The sequence below is a fragment of the Rutidosis leptorrhynchoides genome, chromosome 10 (assembly GCF_046630445.1).
Source record: "Rutidosis leptorrhynchoides isolate AG116_Rl617_1_P2 chromosome 10, CSIRO_AGI_Rlap_v1, whole genome shotgun sequence".
NCBI lineage: Eukaryota > Viridiplantae > Streptophyta > Magnoliopsida > Asterales > Asteraceae > Rutidosis > Rutidosis leptorrhynchoides.
Window position 1 is genome coordinate 202528535 of NC_092342.1, and position 22961 is coordinate 202551495.

At 30.2% G+C, this 22961-nt stretch overlaps 1 pseudogene; it reads right to left on the bottom strand.

Moving 5' to 3' along the window:
• LOC139870753 (uncharacterized) overlaps positions 1 to 22961 on the bottom strand; it is a 67201-nt pseudogene that overhangs the window by 21830 nt on the left and 22410 nt on the right.

A 22961-nucleotide genomic window follows, 5' to 3' on the forward strand; every position in this document is an offset into this window, starting at 1 on the left:
TTGCGGCCACATAAAACTTCGAAAGGTGCGGCGTTAATACTCGAATGATAATTTTTGTAGTAAGAGAATTCGACTAAAGGCAAGTACTTTTCTCAAGTAAATTTGAAGTTGATAACACAAACTCGTATTATGGTTTCTAAGGTTTGAATCGTACATCTGCTTTGTTCATCAGTTTATGGTTGATGCGCTGTACTTATGTATAAACGTGGTCCCAAGGCTTTTTGTAAGTCTAAAAGTGAAATTAGCATCTCAATCCAAAAAAGGTACATTTCCTTAAGATATATTTGAACAAGCTTTTGTTTCTCAAGAAATTCGCGCCGCGAAAGATTTATCTGTTTCCGAAAACATTCGTTAGGACTATTCACCCTCTTGACGAATACTAGTATAACGTGAAGAGTCTCTCTCTCCATTGAAAATTTAGATAAAAGGTTTCCTTATACGGGGGTACGAGTTTAATGCGAGAGAAGTTTCCGCCTCGATGTGAGCATATCATGCATTTTGTAGTTCGTCGATAAAACTGTGCGTGAACGAGATAGTATACACGTGTAACATATGTTTGAAGTTGAAAGAATTTGCCATTCATTCGGAAGCATAAATATGGTTCGGCAATAATCGAAGGTGTGTCCTTGGTATGGTTGTTATCAATATTCTCGGAGTTTTCGGATGTCTAACAAGGAAAAATAAAGTCATGTACATGGCACATGATGGTGATTAGGTTGATCGAGTCCAATCACCATCACGAGTCATTAGAACTTTGGTATGACTTACCATAATATAACTACGTTGATCGAGTGTCGTTATATTACGCTAACTCATACCTCCATTCCCACATCACTCCATAGAATTAAGTTCGTGTGATCGTAAAGTTTTAAAATGAACAAAGTGTAAGGATGTCTCTAACGTGACTCGTATTGAATCAAAGGAATTTGTGCAACTCTGAAGAAGCGTTTCCCATGGGAAGTGTATAAACGATTGTTCACGTCAATGCGGTTCAAGTCAACCAATAATGTCTTTAGGTACGAAAGGAGTAACGAATTATGATAACGAGTAGTACGCAACCGTAGTGATAAGTATTGATGACGATACTCACCAATAGTAGTGGTGGTAATAAAAAGAAGTGGTAGATAGTGAAGAACACCGGTGTAACATCGGTAGTGGTTAATGATTGCCATAGTGGTGGAAACTTTACAGCACTTGTAGATAGTAAGCCGGGATGGTGGTGAATAACAATCTTGGAGGCAGAGTTCCCGGACTAGTGTGACTAATGAAGTCGTCATCATCCTTGCGTGTATGAATATCGAATTTACGTGTGTTACTATTAAGTGGCAGAATACAGATTCGTATGATGAAAGTTTGGTACCATTAAAAGTTCACCTAAGAAGATTCAAGTATAAATGCACAAGTAGTCAAGTAAGTGCTATCTATAGCAAATGCAAGTCAGAATGCAATGGTTAACTATCCGGTTGTAGTCTAGATTCACTAATGCATCCTAACGACTCTGTCAGACACACTAATGCATATCCTAGTTCTCTACAACCAACGCTCTGATACCATCTGTAACGACCCGTCAAAATCGCCATTGACGGCGCCGTTAACTTAGGTCCCGTTACGTGGTCATAGTCCCTAAATGAGACGCGTTTGACCAAAATTATGTCGCATTCATTGAAACGTATATGACTTGCAAAGTTTTAAGTTACCAAACAGTTCGACAATAAGTTTACAAAACTATCAAGTATAATTTAAATAACTTGCGACATAATATAAGTTGAAAATCACGATTTGCTATAAAAATCGTAATTATATATGCTTTAAGTTTGAATCCAAAGGTACTATCATTAGCGTATGCATGTATGCTTGACCCCAAGCAAGTAATCAAAGAGTGCGGAAGCATGTATCAAGTAGCCAAGTATGAACCTGAGAAACATATAGAAAACTGTCAACGAAAAACGTTGGTGAAATTGTAGGTGTATTTGTAAATGTTGTTTTGAACCACAAGATTTAGTATTTCCATAAAGTTGATTATCCAATTCGTTTGCATTCCAAAAGTACGTTCGCGAGCACCCAATTATCAAGACTTAACTATTTTGTACCCTGTTACGTAGTGTTAGAACATACACTATACCCGAAAATATATTTCATCCGCTAACGGTAGCGAACTGTCCAAATGAGGGCGCGTCAAGCCCGCATGGATTCACACAACATAAGTTCACGTTTACACCCTACAAGTGTAACTAATGATAATTGAATTTAGGCTTTTTGTTCTAAATCGCTGTGGAATGTTTGTATTTGTACTTGTGTTCAAAGCATAAAAGTATGATATGTATATGTTTCACATCCCATGATTTAAAAGTATAAAAGTTGTTTAAAAGATGGGACTATGATCTCACCGTAGTTGCACGCCAAAGTACTTATAATTAAACGTTGTGCAATGAAAGTTATTTAGTATTGACCTAAACAAGTAAGTTATATCAATACCGGGTAAGACACAAGGTCGGTCAAAATGTGTTCAATTAGTTCTATGGCTCTTTACGACTCGATTATATAGCATGTGAATCACGTTGTCAAGTTTCATGCAAGATATATGTATAAAAGCATGTTAGAACGATTGTATAAGTATTGGTTAAGTTTGACTAAAAGTCAAACTTGGTCAAAGTCAAATTCAATGGGGTCGGGTCGGGTATCAGACAATTTTTCTTCAATTAGTAATCATATATAAACATGTTGGCCAAGTTTCATGTTAATCGGAGTTGCATAGCATAGTTGGAATTAAACGTGGAATGACCAAGTTGGGCAGAAATCTGCAGGTCATTTGGACGGCATCCAAAATGGCTGGACAACATCTAGCAATGAAGGCCTGGATAGCGTACAAGGATTGGGACGGCGTCCAAAACAACAGACCTGATGAGTTGCTGAAAATTTTCTAAGTGTCGATCTAAACTTCAATCAAACACAATTTATGAACCGAAAACACTTAAGATACGTATCTTATATCGGTGGAAAGGTATTTTGACAAGGAATACAACTAAACTCATATCATCAATCAAGTTCATCATTTACAACAACAAAAACCTCGTCAAAAGATCGTTAAAAGTCCATTATCAAAGTTTCAAGTTCTTAAAATGCATTTCATGATTCGGGAAACCAGTTTACATATACGACATGCCATTTCATAGGTAATTACGCATACAATATAACTAAACACTTACCAATAACATTGCAAACATTTAATGCATCAAAAGTTCATTTTAAAATCTATTAAACCCTAACCAAGAATCACAAAGTCGATAATCATGTTAATGTAAGGTTTTCATGTCATCCAATATACTAAAATGAAGCTAATGATGCTAGTAACACTTTTAACACATAAGGTTTAACATCTAACAACAATTAATCAACCAAAATCAAAGAGTTAGCTAACCCATTTCAAGTGTTCATGCTAGTTATGTCAAATAACAAGATCGAGCAAATAAATCACATATTTATGTTAGACTCGAGCCATAGACACTAACTAACACCATTTCAAGTCTATAAGACGAATTAGAAAAATCTAGAGTTTTAGAAAAGCTACCTAAACGAGATGAAATTAGTATCAAGTTGTAGAGAATAAAGAGAGGATTCAAAATATGTAATCGGATTTGTTGTGAGCTTCCTAGATCCGAATTAGATGATAAATCTTTGATTATGTGAGTTGGGAGTAAAAATGGAAGTATGAGGAAGAGAGAAGAGATGAGTAAATGAATGAGTGGTGGTGGTGGTGGTGGGTTGACTAGTTGACCTAGTCAACTAGTTTGTCCGCTTGGCAACTTTAGTCCCTCGAGTTTGAAAGCGGGTGCGTGAATTAACCAAACGAATTATTTTAAAAACGCTAGAGTAAATAAAAGATGTTATAATTAAATAACGAATATATTGGAAACACTTATTAACGGGGGATACGAATTTAGATATCGAAAGATATTATCTAAAAAAAGACGGTGTTAAAATAAATTTAACGGAAAAAGGCATGATGTTACATACAACGTCTTGCTAAAGATTATAACCCGAATTTCCTATAATTGGAAAGTTACTAAAAGTGGAAACTTTCCATAAATAGTAACCTTTCAAAAATTGAATTTCTTTTAGAAAACCATCAACATTAGTATAGTTATTATACTTACGTCTACTAGGCAATATCTGATCATACATTCTATCTCTAGGTTGAGATCTCGATCATTTCTGTTTCATTCAATTCATTTCTGTTGTGAATTAACTCTTCTGTGCTACTAAGGTGAACTTCATAGGCCCGCTTTTACATATTTTATTGAATTTTATGAATCTTGGGGTGAGACACATGCTTGCTTTTGAAATGATTTACAATTTAGACACAAGTGCCTAAACTTTTTGATCTGCAACTTCATGAGACTATTGTTAGCTTGTATTCTTACATGCAAATCCCCACCATAATATCGTTAATTGCTGGAATTGAAATGTTGCAAGCTTAATTATTGTGAGTAGGCCTATTGAGAGTGACGTCTCTACCCATTGACCTATCGTCAAGGGGGTACATAATAATGATTACCGACACCCGTACAGTGTCAGGGGTGAATGTTTAGCTCGATATTATAACTCATGGCATATTGATATTTTGATGTTTTAAACTAAATCTTGTGATCTAAACTTATTGATTATTAAACCTATGATGTTCACTCAACCATTGTGTTGACATATTAAGCATGTTTGTCTCATGTGAAGATTAGCTTATGTGCTGCCTTATGTTGCTTGCTAGCTGATGCATTGGAGTCCACATATTTTAGAATTTATCATTTGTTAAACATTTATTACATTTGGATTTATCATGTAAAACATTTTCATTTCCGCTGCTGTTCAAATATTGATTTTATAAAACGTCTCATTTAGAGTCGTTCTCGCTTAGATAAACTTGTGTTGTGATACTGTGAAGTCATATTTACCCCTGGCCCTATTTGGGGGTATGACAAATAACTTGTCTTTATTCTTGGATATGGGAAGGATTGTCTACATCTCACCTTCTCCATACACCACTCATTGTGGTGGTGTTGTTGTTGTTGTTGTTGTTGTTGTTGTTGTTGTTGTTGTTGTTGTAGTACATATACTTCAATAGATACATATTACATATACTTTAATCAATAATAATAGCTAAAATATTTATTTAACTAATTTGAACCATTACCTGTTTCGACTCATTATCAACCCGACCAAACCTGTTTGTTTTTGGACCCGTTCAATAATCTGATATGTTTGTCCTATGACCCATTTCAACCCAAAACCATTTTGACTTGTTACTTAAACCGTCCCAGCATGACCCGTTTACCGTATAATTCAAACATATAGTTCTTTGAAATGGGTCAAATGGATGTAGGGAACCTAAACCACTAATATGTCCTCCTTACATTTCTAAATGACACACACACATTATTACAACTATTCTTTGATAACCCCATAAAACAAACCAAACCCCTTATCAAAATGATAGAAATTAATACTTATCAAAATGATAGAAATTAAAACTACTTTGGCAGGTTTCATTTTTAGCTAAGTTCCTACATTTTAACTGTTTGAGATAAAACTTAATCGAGATCAGTGCTTAAAAGTCAGATGTTGTAATAATTAATTAATATAAAAACATGTCAAAATAACTGTATAAACTAACCACCCTATAACAATACAGTCCAGTATGCTCTCAGTGGTATGCGAGAAGGTATATGACAAGTGTTTGGCACCTTCCTCTGGTGGTGAAGGTTGTGACAACATGACAATGATTTTGGTTAAGTTCAAAAATTGTCCCAATTCTGGTCATTCTGTTTCAGAACAACCTTCTCATGATCAATCACCTAAACCACCTAACAACAAATACAAACCAGAATCGCATTATTTTTCACTACTTTTTTGCATAAAACATCAAGAGTTTTATATTAATGGCTATTACACCATCAAGAACTAACCAAATGAACACACTACACAGTATATAATCCTGAACACACCTTAGACCAACAACTATCATTTTAAAACAAATGGGCTTGTGAAAATGTTCCTGAACACACCTTTGTCTATCAAAATAGATTGAATGTAGCAGAGCTGCAAACAAAAATATATTATATAAAATTTGTAACCAAAACGTATCAGCCAATCAACATGATCACCTAATATGTATACTTATAAGAATATAAATGAACAAAACAATTATTGTTATAAACATCTTTCATAATGTGATGACCCGGGAATTTTCGACCAAATTTAAACTTAAATATTATTTGATTTCGACACGATAAGCAAAGCCTGTTATATTGAGTCTTGAGAACTATATTCATGTATGTAATTACTATTCGACCATTACCGACGGTTCACGAATAAATTGTTACAAATATATATATATATATATATATATATATATATATATATATATATATATATATATACATAAATAAGTGTGTATAGATATAAATATATATATATATATATAAATATAAATAAAAGTATATACATATATATAATAATTTGAATTAATAAAATACATTTAATCAATTAGAATTAAAAATGTAAAAATAATAATTTGAGTAACTAAATTATTGTTAAAAGAAATATATGTATGATATTATCATGACTATATATGATTTCTAATTATTGTAACATATGTATAATGTATAAATAATGAAAATTTAATAAAAAGTTATTATTATGATTATTAAATATTCTTACTTTCATTACTATTAAAATAAATATCAATATTAATAATATTATGATACAAATATGATATTCGATATGTGCAAACTAGTATAGTATTACTATTATAATTTTTTTTATATAATTTTTATTATTTAATAATACGAATTATTATCCTTATCAATACTAATATTAATTATGTCATTATAATTATAATTATCTTTATCATTAAAAATACTAATATCATCATTTTTTATAATGTTTATCAGAAATATTATTATTTATTGTTATTAATAGTAGCATTATTATTATTAAGATAATTATTACTATTATTAGAATTGTTAATATTATTATTATTATTATTATTATTATTATTATTATTATTATTATTATTATTATTATTATGTTCTTATTATTAATAATATTCAGTATTGTTATTATTATTTATTAATAGGATTATTATTATTAAAATTAAGTTTTATATTTAAAATTAAGGAAAAAAGGATCCAATCTGTTATACTTAGCTGTCTAACTGTTATATATGTGACTTACTAACTCTGATTGATTACAAACGATTCCAAACACTTAGATAATCCAAAATCTGTCACAACTACACATCTACTTTTTTTTTTCTTTTCTATTTCTCTGATTATGATTTTGTCGACAATTGAAAATATATAAAATCGATCGTTTGTGTTGTGGAGGGAAGTCAGGTGAATCTTTATTCAACACCATCAATTATCAATTTTAATCACTTCAAATCAGGCGAACAAAATAGAAATTAAAGGTCGTAGCTCTGTTCTTGAGTAATTTTTCAACTACTATGAATTCAAGTGAAATTTTAAATTGTATTAACGTAGTTTTGTTAGAATTCGTTTACTAAATCTTTCTACAAAGTATCAGGTTTCAATTCGTTACATTGATCTTTAATTCTTAAGTCAAACTTTCGCAAATTTAAAAGTCAAACGTCAGTTCATCACAAAATTAGTAAATATGTTGAAATTTCTGTTTCAATTGAGAATTGAGAAAGTTTACAAGAGCGAATTGGAACCTTTTTTTCATGTTATAATTTTCTTCTAAAACGTTCTCAATATTAAAATCAAGGTTTGAGTTCAAGTTTCTCATAAAAACGCTGCAGTAAGAAAATCTGTACATTATGTTTTCTGTTTTTACTAATTCACATACATCTTAAATGTATCTGTTTCTGTTAAACAATCTAAAACAACCTGGTTATTAGTGTATATCATTATACTGGGTAAGGGTCGACTGGAATTTTGATGATGAAGAAAGGGAAGTTAGTTGATACGGGTTATAATTATATGGAACCTATTTTAAATCAGAAAAACACCGCGGATCAGATGGTTGGGTATGTTTACGGGTAGTGAGAGGTCACGGGTTCGAGCTCGGTCTTGGGCATTTCTTTTTAGGAAAAGCTTTAAAGAGGGTATACACTTATTTTTATTTCTATCATTATTATTATTAGTTATTAATGATTAATATGTTTATTATTATTATTATTATTATTATTATTATTATTATTATTATTATTATTATTATGATTATTATTGTTATTGTTATTGTTATTGTTATTAGTGTTAATATTATCATTGTTACTATTATTAGTATTATTATTATTAAGATTATCATAACTTACAATTTTACTACTAGTATAAGTATTATTATTATTATTATGATGATTATGAATATTATCATCTTTTTATTATTAGGAAAATAATGAAATTTACTATATTTTTTATTAAAATTTATATTAATATCATTTTAGAATCATTGTTATTAATATAAGTATTATTATTAAGTAATATGATTATTAATATTACCATTATTAATAAGTTTTCTAATATTATTATTATTAGTATTAACAATATCATTACTAGTATTATTATTATTAGAGTTATTATTATTATTATTATTAGTAAATTATTATTATTACCAAAATTATCTTTTTAAACAGATAATTATTTTGTACATAAAATATACTTATTACATATCTTATAAGAATATTTTACATAACTATATATATATCAAACCTAATAATACTATTTATATAAATACTCATACATAACAAACTATTGAATTTTAAATATAACACTAAACAATTATGTACATAAAGATGGATATATTAATATAACTAAATAAATATTGATTATTATGAATATAAACACAAATTAAATATATAATATATAAATTTAAAATATAATAAATTGTTCAATTACAATTATATGTTTTAATAAATATACAAATGATATAGGTTCGTGAATCCGAGGCCAACCGTGTGTTGTTCAGTTGTTCAATGTCATCATATGTATTTTTACTACAAAATACATTACTATGAGTTTCATTTGCCTTTTTACCCTTTATATTTTTGGGCTGAGAATACATGCGCAATTTTTATAAATGTTTTACGAAATAGACACAAGTAATCGAAACTACATTATATGGTTGAATGATCGAAGCCGAATATGCCCCTTTTGCTTGGTAGCCTAAGAATTAGTAAACCGATCTACTAATTGACGCGAATCCTAAAGATAGATCTATTGGGCCTAACAAACCCCATCCAAAGTACCAGATACTTTAGTACTTCGAATTCGTTTTTATCATGTCCGAAGGATTTTCCAGAATGATAGGGGATATTCTTATATGCATCTTGTTAATGTCGGTTACCAGGTGTTCAATCCATATGAATGATATTTTTGTCTCAATGTATGGGACGTATATTTATGAGAAATGAAAATCTTGTGGTCTATTAAAATGATGGAAATGAATGTTTGTGATAAACTAATGAACTCACCAACCTTTTGGTTGACACTTTAAAGCATGTTTATTCTCAGGTATGAAAGAAATCTTCTGCTGTGCATTTGCTCAATTTAGAGATATTACTTGGAGTCATTCATGACATATTTCAAAAGACGTTGCATTCGAGTCATTGAGTTCATCAAGATTATTATTAAGTCAATTATAGTTGGATATATTATGAAATGGTATGCATGTCGTCAACCTTCAATGTAAAGAAAGTTTGCCTTTTAAAAACGAATGCAATGTTTGTAAAATGTATCATATAGAGGTCAAGTACCTCACGATGTAATCAATTGTAATGTATTCGTCCAGATGGATTAGGACGGGTCACTTCAGTTGGTATCAGAGCAGTGGTCGTAGCGAACCAGGTCTTGCATTAGTGTGTCTAACTAGGAGTTGTTAGGATGCATTAGTGAGTCTGGACTTTGACTTAGTAGTTGTTAGGTTATATTAATAAGTCTGGACTTGAACCTGGTCTGCATGTCAAAAAGTTTTGCTTATCATTTGGTGTCAAAAATTATCTGCTTATCATCCTTAGTCTAGACACGTCTTGCTGCATTGATTGCATGAATAATGTATAGACAAAATTCATATCTTAGCGTATCTGCTAAATCATATCTTATCGTATCTATTACTATAAACTTTGCCTCACATATCTCGTAAATTCCGCCGTAATCTACGAAACGTTTTGCTCTATATATATAGATATTCTATATAGTTAGAGTACCATCCAATATTCAGAGATCAATCCCTTATTCAAATTGTACGAAATGGAATTCGTCATTAGTTCAAGTCCCTCGGATTCCGAAATGGAATCTCACTCAAGCTCCGAAAGCAGTGTGACCGGAATGGATCAACCAATCAGCCATCATCTATTTTGGATGAATTGGGGATGGGTTCGTAGCCTCCTCAATCATTTGAGACAAGAAGAAGGTAGAACCTGAAGCACTTACCGGTTAACCTATCCAAAAAACCATTTTCTCTCTCATTTCCAGAGTGTCTCGTCACGACTACATACTACATCAAATTCTAGATTTCATTTATCTGCTTGTCCGAACCGACAATCACCCCGGTGTGATAGAAGAAGTCAACGAGCTTCGCGCTCGGGTAGTGGCTTTGGAGAATATGGTGCAAAGGTTACAAACACCAGCAGCATAACCATTACCACAACCAACAACAACCGCATCGCAAACCTCAACTTCACAATCTTTCCCACGAGCATCGACGTCTTATGCCCTGTATATACTAAGGAATACCAACAACCACAAACGATGAAGTATTGATTCATAACTTCATTGGAGAAATGTTCTGCGGCAATTATGTAATCTCTAAAGTCTTAGATATTATCTATTCTAGCCCTAACCATAAATCAGATGAATGAACCAAAATGATAGGAGGAAAAATAGAAATTTTGACAAGAATGGCGCGTGATTTACAAGCTAGACTTGTTTTACCAATAGCATCAACAGTACCATTAACATCATCAGCACGGTCAGTGCCGTCAACATCGTCAGAATCAGCAGCACCTAAACATCACAAAATCCGTCAGTTCAATAATCACCGTGGACATCATTACGAATCAACAACGAGAATATTGTATCAATGAGTTATGAAGAATTAACTCAAGCCCTCCGAAGAATTTATATGTATATCTTACATATATATAAATTTTGAAACCATCATAAATCTTTCCGTACTAAGCTATTATGTGTGAATTTTAACTACTTGGTTAATTCATATTACTAATATGCTATGATTACATCCTTTGTCAGCAAACTTAACCATCGTTAACTACAATCTCTGTTTTAAATTCAACGAATTCTATCTCATAATAAATCAAATGTATTATTCAAATATATGTTGATTTTACACTTTCATCATCGATGTACTCGAAACTTTTCAGATGACATCATTCGTACCTTGCGAAGTTCACAAGGATTCCACGAACACCAACATCATGCATCAATAAATAATGAAGTATTGATTCATAATTTCAAATACATTGAAGAAATACTCCGTAAACATTATGTAATTTCTAAAGTTTTAGGGATTATTCAATTCTAGTTTCAACCGTAAATCAAATGAGTCTAATTTAATATTAGCTCATTAAATCTATATTACATCTGAAGAAAGTATACACATATATATTTTCATGAAGACTGTAATAAAAGTCTTTTGTACAAAATATTAATTGTAAAAAAAAATTTAACGGGTAGGTAATACCCGAGAAATATTTAGATTTCACATTAGTAAGTTACACTGTACATTCCTCGAATCTGATTCAATAGTCATTTACTATCCTATTTACATTCATCGATATACGAATCCGTTCACCACAGAATTACCATTTTTATTCAATTTCATATTTTTGAATTTTGACTTCTCAGAATCCAACAAGTGGCATAATGAAGAAAACATTGAACAAAATAAAATTTGTTAGAAACAAACGAATTAACTAATTGAAATATTGTTAAGAATCCACGCTAACTGTTCCTAGCTAATTGTTCCTAGCTAACTGGTTACATTTTATTTACCGCAATTTAATTATCGCAATTTATATTCTCGTAATTTTATTTATCGTCATTTAATTTCTGTTATTTATTTTACGCACTTTAAATACCGGGACACGTATACAAAGTTTTGACATATCATATCGACGCATGTATATATATTATTTGGAATCACCATAGACACTCTATATGCAGTAATGATTGAGTTCACTATACATGGTTGAGGTTGATTCTCAAATAATATATATACTTTGAGTTGTGATCGAGTCTGAGACATGTACACGGGTTATGAAACGTATTATTTAAATTCGAATATTATAAACTATATATGAATTATTGAATTAATAACTGTGGACTGCTAACTGTAAATTACCAACATTGGACAATTAAAATAAATTAAAATATTGATTATAACATATGAAACTAAACAATTCTTCAAGTTTGCCACTTGATTTCATCTTAAACATCATCTGTATTTCGACGATTACAATCTGGGTTCAAACCTTTCATGATTCTTGAAAATACCTCAATCGAGATAATGAACCAACCACACTTCATCTACGGAAGAAAAGATTGATGCATACAGTTATGCACCTGAAAAACTCTTGGAAACTGAGTAAACGTTTAACACATATCTGTGTTAGCTCCTTTGGCGTTGTATTACCGAAAATAACTTTGCAATTCCTTTTCAAATTAACCAATTTTGTCACAGCTTCAGCAAGTCAACTTTGACGTTTCATTCGAAACAACCCTATTATAACGTTGATATATATGCGTGCTCTTTTTTTGTTATCGGGGAACCTTTTATATTCCACCATACTACCAGCAGACATACCTGCAACCTCGTTGCTTTTTGGCTTAAATCTCTCTGATAAATCACTATATTTATTTATTAAAACCCTCTCATATACTCATCCGCATCTTGTAACGAGAACTGCCATACCAATTACCGGGAATTAGCAATCAGGACTTTGAAAACTCACAGCATATCTACATCAACAGTTATATGTATAACATTTATCTCTTAGAATTATGATCTTTCATTCCGAAATTCTGAAAAGCACCCAGTCTGCGAATTAATACTCTGAATTTTGAAAAGTTGAATGAAGCAACAAAAACTGTAAACGACCTCAACAGCTAAAAGTTGATGATAAAGAATTGTATGTTGGCAAAGCTCAGAAAAAGTTTGAAACTGAAAAACTGATTGAGCAAACTACGAAGGAGTCTCTGAACAAATCACAAGACTAAACTTGTACATTAAGAATCCTAATGATTCTGTTTCTGATGAAATCTTTAGCGAATACCTTGCTTCTGACTCCAAACTCTTGCGGACAAATTTTCTTCACCATCCTTCGATATTAGAAATTCCAAGATATCATCGTATTTTTCATTATAAATATTCTCCATATTTTTGAAGATATTTTTATAACTATTCTTATCTAAAATCATTAATCTCTTCGTGCTATCAGTATTACATCATATAGAAACTATTAGTTTCTATATTTTGTAAACTTTCAAGCTTAAAATATGAATGTTATTGAAGTGATGTTGGGAACTGATGCATGAGTTAGTATAATATAATGACACCTGATCAACGTAATTATATTATAGTAAGTCATGCTGAGTTCTAATGGGACATGATGATTCACAGATTATAACGTCATCATGTGCCATGTTACATAACTCTTTCATTCTGTTTAACTTCTGAACATATCAAGAAAGTATATTCTTGATAGTTATATTCTCAGCGATTCGGGTAATTTGACAAATCAAATCGTGCGATTACGTTCTTTCTTGTTTAGAACATTAAGTTCTTTCGAAACTCCATAATTACTAATTCTGGAACATTATCCGCTTGACTTAAAGCCGGGAAGAGAAAGCAAGAGCATGGAGCTCCGAAATATAAAAAGAAATATAAAGCTCAACAATAATACAGAAATTACAAACCGTGGATATTAATACGAAAAGCGATATAAAGACACGGTATAATCAAGAATAGTATCACCCAAGGTAATAGTAGAAGTAAACAGATTTTCTAGTGGAAGATTGAAAAGAAGGATGACAGAAATGATAATTAGAAAAATATCAAGGATTAGAAATGGATTAAGCATTTTCATAATTCTTTTGGATGTATGAACTAAGAAAGAAAGTATAGGAATGGTGAGAATAATGGAACGGAAAAAGTTTAATTTATAATAGAAATATCAGACAGAGTAATCGAGGCAGATCACCGTATTTAATTATAGAGATCTTAATTTCCTCATTCGTCAAAGAATCAAATCTAATCTTTTAGATTTCGAAGGTTTTCTTTATATCCCTTAAATTCCGGAATTCAACCAAGACAACGTCAAAAGTTAAAACGAAATTTCATTTATTCATTTCACTCTTTTGTGATAGCTTCATTCGTGCTCTTCGAATAGTCGAATTATTTTATCTGTATTATTCAATAATGATAAAAATCTATTTATTAGCTCATATTCGTCAGGAAAACATATTTATTGGTAGCCATGATGACCTCACTCAAATTTCGGGACGAAATTTCTTTAACGGGTAGGTACTGTGATGACCCGGGAATTTCCAATCAAATTTAAACTTAAATCTTATTTGATTTCGACACGATAAGCAAAGCCTGTTATATTGAGTCTTGGGAACTATATTCATGTATGTAATTACTATTCGACCATTACCGACGGTTCACGAACAAATTGTTACAAATATATATATATATATATATATATATATATATATATATATATATATATATATATATATATACATAAATAAGTGTGTATATATATAAATATATATATATAAATATAAATAAAAGTATATATATATATATATATATAATAATTTGAATTAATAAAATACATTTAATCAATTAGAATTAAAAATGTAAAAATAATAATTTGAGTAACTAAATTATTGTTAAAAGAAATATATGTATGATATTATCATGACTATATATGATTTCTAATTATTGTAACATATGTATAATGTATAAATAATGAAAATTTAATAAAAATTTATTGTTATGATTATTAAATATTCTTACTTTCATTACTATTAAAATAAATATCAATATTAATAATATTATGATACAAATATGAAATTCAATATGTGCAAACTAGTATAGTATTACTATTATAATTTTTTTATATAATTTCTATTATTTAATAATACGAATTATTATCCTTATCAGTAGTAATATTAATTATGTCATTATAATTATCTTTATCATTAAAAATACTAATATCATCATTTTTTATAATGTTTATCAGAAACATTATTATTTATTGTTATTAATAGTAGCATTATTATTATTAAGATAATTATTACTATTATTAGAATTGTTAATATTATTATTATTATTATTATGTTCTTATTATTAATAATATTCAGTATTGTTATTATTATTTATTAATAGGATTATTATTATTAAAATTAAGTTTTATATTTAAAATTAAGGAAAAAAGGATCCAATCTGTTATACTTGGCTGTCTAACTGTTATATATGCGACTTACTAACTCTGATTGATTACAAACGATTCCCAACACTGAGATAATCCAAAATCTGTCACAACTACACATCTACTTTTTTTTTGTTCTATTTCTCTGATTATGATTCTGTCGACAATTGAAAATATATAAAATTGATCGTTTGTGTTGTGGAGGGGACTCAGGCGAATCTTTATTCAACACCATCAATTATCAATTCTAATCACTTCAAATCAGGCGAACAAAACAGAAATTAAAGGTCGTGGCTCTGTTCTTGAGTAATTTTTCAACTACTACGAATTCAAGTGAAATTTTAAATTGTATTAACGTAGTTTTGTTAGAATTCGTTTAATAAATCTTTCTACAAAGTATCAGGTTTCAATTCGTTACATTGATCTTTAATTCTTAAGTCAAACTTTCGGAAATTTAAAAGTCAAACGTCAGTTCATCACAAAATTCGTAAATATGTTGAAATTTCTGTTTCAATTGAGAATTGAGAAAGTTTACAAGAGCGAATTGGAACCTTTTTTTCATGTTATATTTTTCTTCTAAAACGTTCTCAATATTAAAATCAAGGTTTGAGTTCAAGTTTCTCATAAAAACGCTGCAGTAAGAAAATCTGTACAATATGTTTTCTGTTTTTAGTAATTCACATACATCTTAAATGTATCTGTTTCTGTTAAACGATCTAAAACAACCTGGTTATTAGTGTATATGATTATACTGGGTAAGGGTCGACTGGAATTTTGATGATGAAGAAAGGGAAGTTAGTTGATACGGGTTATAATTATATGGAACCTGTTTTAAATCAGAAAAACACCGCATATCAGATGGTTGGGTATGTTTGTGGGTAGCGAGAGGTCACGGGTTTGAGCCCGGTCTTGGGCATTTCTTTTTAGGAAAAGCTTTAAAGAGGGTATACACTTATTTTTATTTCTATCATTATTATTAGTTATTAATAATTTATATGTTTATTATTATTATTATTGTTATTATTATGATTATTATTGTTATTAGTGTTAATATTATCATTGTTACTATTATTATTATTATTATAATTATTATTAAGATTATCATAACTTACCATTTTACTACTAGTATAAGTATTATTATTATTATTATTATTATTATTATTATTATTATTATTATTATTATTATTATTATTATTATTATTATTATTATTATTATTATTATTATTATTATGATTATGAATATTATCATCTTTTTATTATTAGGAAAATAATGAAATTTACTATATTTTTTATTAAAATTTATTTTAGAATCATTGTTATTAATATAAGTATTATTATTAAGTAATATGATTATTAATATTACCATTATTAATAAGTTTTCTAATATTATTATTATTAGTATTAACAATATCATTACTAGTATTATTATTATTATTATTAGAGTTATTATTATTATTATTAGTAAATTATTATTATTACCAAAATTATCTTTTTAAACAGATAATTATTTTGTACATAAAATATACTTATTACATATATTATAAGAATATTTCACATAACTATATATATATCAAACCTAATAATAATATTTATATAAATACTCATACATAACAAACTATTGAATTTTAAATATAACACTAAATAATTATGTACATAAAGATGGATATATTAATATAACTAAATAAATATTGGTTATTATGAATATAAACACAAATTAAATATAATATATAAATTTAAAATATAATAAATTGTTCGATTACAATTATATGTTTTAATAAATATACAAATGATATAGGTTCGTGAATCCGAGGCCAACCCTGCATTGTTCAGTTGTTCAATGTCATCATATGTATTTTTACTACAAAATACATTACTGTGAGTTTCATTTTCCTTTTTACCCTTTATATTTTTGGGCTGAGAATACATGCGCAATTTTTATAAATGTTTTACGAAATAGACACAAGTAATCGAAACTACATTATATGGTTGAATGATCGAAGCCGAATATGCCCTTTTTGCTTGGTAGCCTAAGAATTAGTAAACCGATCTACTAATTGACGTGAATCCTAAAGATAGATCTATTGGGCCTAACAAACCCCATCCAAAGTACCGGATGCTTTAGTACTTCGAATTCGTTTTTATCATGTTCGAAGGATTTCCCGGAATGATAGGGGATATTCTTATATGCATCTTGTTAATGTCGGTTACCAGGTGTTCAATCCTTATGAATGATATTTTTGTCTCTATGTATGGGACGTATATTTATGAGAAATGAAAATCTTGTGGTCTATTAAAATGATGGAAATGAATGTTTGTGATAAACTAATGAACTCACCAACCTTTTGGTTGACACTTTAAAGCATGTTTATTCTCAGGTATGAAAGAAATCTTCCGCTGTGCATTTGCTCAATTTAGAGATATTACTTGGAGTCATTCATGACATATTTCAAAAGACGTTGCATTCGAGTCGTTGAGTTCATCAAGATTATTATTAAGTCAATTATAGTTGGATATATTATGAAATGGTATGCATGTCGTCAACTTTCAATGTAAAGAAAGTTTGCCTTTTAAAAACGAATGCAATGTTTGTAAAATATATCATATAGAGGTTAAGTACCTCGCGATGTAATCAATTGTAATGTATTCGTCCAGATGAATTAGGACGGGTCGCTGCACATAAACCCTAATTTCAGGCAGGTATTCAAAATTACTTACAATGAAACCTGAAGTATGAAACCAATTAATCTGAATTGCCTATGCTACTAATCCGAAATCGTATTGTGTTCACCGTCAATCACCGCCGATGATCTGTAAAATATAATAATTGGATTGAAAGATGTTAAGTGTGATATTTTTTAATATTTAATCGGTAAAACACATACATATTGAATAATACAAAATACATAATGTAACGACCCAACTTTTTTGACTTTTAATTATATTTATTTCTTTCATGAAAGTGCGTATTTGTGCGTACTGTGTTAGATTATATTCTGGGATCATTAATTATGTTAATTACTTACGTTAATGCCTTACAACGTGTTTTTAAGTACTTAGTTACTTAACGTGATCCTTGATTTCATTTACGACCGTTAGTGTCACTTATTGATTAAAACGAGCTACGAACTTAGTACACGTTAAACTTTTGCCATAATTAGGATATTATGGCTATGTAAACGTAATTGTTACTTATTAATGACAATTACTTGGTTTTATGGTTCCTTAATTATGCTTAAGTGTTTACTAAGGCTTACTAGTTATCTTAATGGACTTAACATCTTAATGGACTTCCATGGCCCAACCTACTCAACTTAGTGGACCACTTAATGGGTTAATTAGCCCATGTAATTAATAATTAAGTCCATGAAATAATGAGACAAGTATTATGCATGCTTATGTACTAATACTTATCCTTTGTTGCATGTCACCCAACATTCCAACATAACTTTGTACTACCACCATGGACCACACCATTCCACCACCACATGAGGCCAAAATGGTCCCCCCCCCTCACACCCACCAAACCGTCGGCCACCATCACCACCCTCACCATCACTTTATTTTTTTTAAAGGCTCAGTTCATTCTCATTTCATTCCATTTCACACACACACACTTCTCTCTACTTTCTCACTCTAGTTTTCTCTCAAATATTTGAAGAATTGTAAGTGTTCTTGATCTCCTTTCTCTTCTTTTTCTTCATCATTTTCGTGATTCATCATCATTATCATCAAAGATTCATGTTTTGTAACTTGAATCTTCATAACTCTTGTAGATTCAAACTTTGTTTTGAAAAATTCAAGAACATGGAGGATTAATGCTTTTTAGCTTTTAATCTTCTTTACTTATGTTAGATCTAATTTCTATAACTTATGATCTCTTTATTTATGTTTAAAGATCAAAATCTATATTTATGATCTTCATGTAACTTGTAGATCCAACACTTTACTTTATGGATCTTCAAGAAAGTTTGAAATACAAGCTTACTAGCTTGATGTTTCTACAAAAAGTTAAGATAAGATCAAAGTTTGTTAACTTATGATCTTCTTTTGTTTGTAGTAGTTTAGATTTGTGACTTGTGTTTTCAAGAAACAAAAGATGCAAGCTTGCTATCTTGAGATCTCATAAGTGTTGTCAGGAATCCAAGCTCTCTAGCTTAGGGTTTCATTTTTGTGTTTGATCTAAGTTGTGTAACTTATGATCTTCTACTTGGTTTAAACAAAAGTTCATTTGATTATGTTCATCTTACTTTACAAGATCTAAGTTTCATAACTTATGGTTGTGTAAAAGTTGAAAGTCTAAGTGTTATGACTTAGGGTTTCACCAAGAACATGATATCTAGACTTTTTAGTCTAAGGTCTTTAATATTTTGCTAAGATCTAAGTTCTATAGCTTAAGGTCTTGCTTATTTAGTTTGATTCAAAGTTTATAGCTTAATAGAACTTGTGATTGTGTTGAAACTAGGAAATTGATGTAACTTTGGTTCATCATCTTGCTCAAACTCTTACATGAGTTGTATTTTGTTTCCTAGTCTTAACTTTGTGTGTTTATGGTTAAACCTTGGTTAAAGTGATGCTAAAACATCAAGAGTTGTACACTTGAGGCTCATATGCATCAAGGATGAGAACCGTGATGAGCATCAAACACCGAGAAACCCAGTAGAGCACTTTCTTTCTGTTTTTCAGGGTCTGCTCCAGATCCTGGGCTTCTGTAAAAGCTGATTTCCAGATAGTTCGGTTCGAGTAGATGAATTTTTGTTCAGGCCTCGCCTAAATCCGATGTACGGTTTAGGATTTATAGCCTTCCGAAAGTCACTACGCCCTTGTAACATTGTGCTGAAATTTCTGACCTACTCGCACTTAAACCGTCGCCATAGTCAAATGAAGATGAGTTAGGTTCTAAAAATTGGTTAGCGGTTGGAGGACTCACATACAGAGCCATGGCCACTGGCCTCATGTCATTTCAGTTTTTATAGAGGTCGTAGCAGCTGAACAAAGTCAGCCTTTGTTTCGGTCTCTATTCTTGATTGAAAACTTACTTTACTTTTTACGTATGATGTTGATGATGATGATTATACTTAAGACTTAACTTACGTACTTTTAAACCCTTTCGTGATGATTTACTGACTTAGTAACTTTTGACCTAGGTTGAGGACCTTTCGGACCGACTTACTTGCTTATTTATCTCGTATCGACTTTTACCGCACTTTCACTGTGAGTTATAGCATCCCTTTTTACTTCAACTATTTTTGGGACTGAGAATACATGCGCTTTTTATGTTTTACTTACTAGGCACGAGTACTTAAACTTTATATATGTGTGGGTTATATAATGGCATAAACTTTCCCCTTAGCTAGGTAACGTTTAGTCATTGGTTTTTGAACCGGGGAATGCGAATCTTAGATATCGATCCATATTGTTTGACATCTCCACTCGGGCTAGTCTCGCTAGCATTTAACGGGTGTTTAATACTTTGTAGACTTACGCACTCGCCAAGTGTACTTTTAGGGGGTGATATTACGTTAAGTTAGTTACCAAGTGCCCACGGTTAAGCATATACTTTTCATACTATTTTGAAATACGAAATCTCGTGGCCTACCTTACATTACTGTTACAATTAAACTATAGCTCACCAACATTCGTATTGACTTTTAAGCATGTTATTTCTCAGGTGCTTAGACGTTTGATGTTTCCGCTATATTAGTCTCGCTGTTAGACTTGCTGTGTAGACTCCCGCTGCTTTTGTTTAGAGATGTCTCTGCATGAAACTTTTACTTTGCATTCACGAACTATGCTACTTTTGAACAATGAAATTGTAATGACCATTGAGTCTCGTACTTATGTTATTGCTTTCTATTCGTATAAGCACTCTATCGTTTGTAAAACATTTGACGTCGGTAAAGACGTTACCCCTTTTTATGAATGCAAACTTATTTTTAAAACAACATATAGTGTTTGACCTTGTAATGATCCTGTTGTAAATATCCCTAATTAAAACATAATGAAATTAAATGTTAAACTGGTTAACATAAAGAATTTCGGAAACCCTGACGATCCATTCCATTTTCACCTCTAACCAACACAATTATTAAATATGAGAAGTGAAACATGTGTTACTTCTTATTACTTCGTATTAAATATCAATTGAAGAGCTGACATAAAATAGAGCTTTAATAACATCATTGATAGAATTGCGACGAACGTCCAAAGCCTAAAAGTAATGATCCTTGCAGCGTGGAAGTCACTTTCAAAGTATTTAAAATCGTCAATTTTACTCAAAGAAGCTAAAAATTTATGTGTGACTGGCGAACATTTGAATGTGATTTTATATATAATATCAATTCGGTAGATCTACTTTCAAAACCCTACTTTACCGAAAGTAGAATCATAACACAAAAATAAAAACAGTAATTCCATTTCATCATCAAATCATAGATGATATAATTGAATCAGATTAAAACATAGACATATACATTCGGATCATCATTATTTGTTACATTAATATTAAAGAATTTCAAATACACATGAATATAGAGAGAGATGTAGAAACATAAACCTTGAAGACGGTCACAATTCTCAGCTTCCTTACGAGCAACATCGAGAACAGAATCAATCAACTCCACACCTTCAGTATAATGACCTTTCGCCCAATTCTTTCGGGCACCGGTCTGCCCTAACAAATATTAAATTATTTAAATAATAATAATACTAATAATAATAATAATAATAATAATAATAATAATAATAATAATAATAATAATAATAATAATAATAATAATAATAATAATAATTAACATTTTAATATAATGGTTTAGGAGGTTTAGGCAATAAAAAATACACTTGAAACAACTTATCATCATTTTCGCAAGTCTTCTATTTAGCTTTTATTCCCAAACTATCTGTTTGACCCGTTAAAGATAAAACACAACCCAAATCGACCTATTCATTAGTAAATGGGTCAAAAATTCCACCTCTTATACAACAAACCATAATATGAAGATGACAATATGTTATACATTTAAAAAAAGTTCATAAAACAGAGCTAAAAACATGCATTAAAAAACAATAGTGCTGTTGTTATATATAAAACATACCAAAATCAAACATATAACCAACTTAGATTAAGGTTTAACTAATTGTTTACTATCAGAAATCCAGCTAACTGCATATATACTACCTTTGTGAGAATCCTCTGAAGACAACTCGCCCTTCTTCTCGGCCGTTTTTCCATCATATAATAGCCCTTGTTTGTCAGAGTTAACAGTGATGAATTTGGTGCCATCGGGAAAAAAACTTACATAATTGACAACATTCGAGCGATCCCTGCATATAAAAGTACCATTAGACACCCCCAATTGTCACGACCCTACTTTTTCCGTTATCTTTTACCATTAATTATTTAACGACCGTTAACTGTTATTCGTGCCACGTCATTTCTATGACCAATATTATTATTTTTGTAATAACATATTAATTATTATGTGTTATGTGAATA